This window comes from Balaenoptera acutorostrata, chromosome 10 (genome assembly GCF_949987535.1).
Source record: "Balaenoptera acutorostrata chromosome 10, mBalAcu1.1, whole genome shotgun sequence".
NCBI lineage: Eukaryota > Metazoa > Chordata > Mammalia > Artiodactyla > Balaenopteridae > Balaenoptera > Balaenoptera acutorostrata.
Window position 1 is genome coordinate 23809754 of NC_080073.1, and position 871 is coordinate 23810624.

The window sequence follows — 871 nt, forward strand, 5'->3', positions numbered from 1 at the left end:
AACAACAAGAACCTACTGTATAGCACAGTGAACTATATTCAATACCTTGTAATAACCTGTAATGGAAAAGAATCTGAAATATATACACACACACATAACTGAATCACTTTGCTGTATACCTGAAACATTGTAAATCAACTGTACTTCAATTTTTTTAATTTTTATTTTATATTGGAGTATAGACGTATTAGTTTCAGGTGTACAGCAGAGTAATTGTTATACATATACATATATCCACTCTTTTTCAGATTCTTTACCCATATAGATTATTACAGAGTATTAGGTAGAGTTCCCTGAGCCTATAATCCTTGTTGATTATCTGTTTTATATACAGTAGTGTGTATATGTTAATCCCAACCTCCGAATTTATCCCTCACCTCCACCTTTCCCCTTTGGTAACCATAAGTTTGTTTTCTATGTCTGTGAGTCTATTTCTCCTTTGTAAATAAGTTCATTTGTATCATTTTTTTAGATTCCACATATAAGTGATATCATATGATATTTGTCTGACTTGTATACTTCAATTAAAAAAAAAGATTCATTAATAAGTGTGCTCGCTTCAGCAGCACATATACTAAAATTGGAACAATACAGAGAAGATTAGCCTGGCCCCTGTGCAAGGATGACACGCAAATTCATGAAGCATTCCTAATTTTTATGATCTTATTTGCAAAGCAGAAGTAGAGTCACAGACGTAGAGAACAAACATATGGATACCAAGGCGGGGCGGGGGGCGTGTGATGAATTGGGAGATTGGGATTGAGAACCTACTTTAAATGAGAACCTCCTGTGTAGCACAGGGAACTCTACTCTGTGCTCTGTGGTGATCTAAATGGGAAGGAAATCCAAAAAAGAGGGGATATATGTATAC

The 871-nt window shown here is 34.9% G+C and overlaps 1 non-coding gene across 1 annotated transcript; it reads left to right on the forward strand.

Moving 5' to 3' along the window:
• The first annotated feature begins 550 nt into the window (after positions 1-550).
• LOC114239167 (U6 spliceosomal RNA) lies at positions 551-657 on the forward strand. Its single transcript, XR_003624365.1, has one exon. It is a non-coding gene; the product is annotated as a U6 spliceosomal RNA (small nuclear RNA).
• Positions 658-871: the final 214 nt, after the last annotated feature.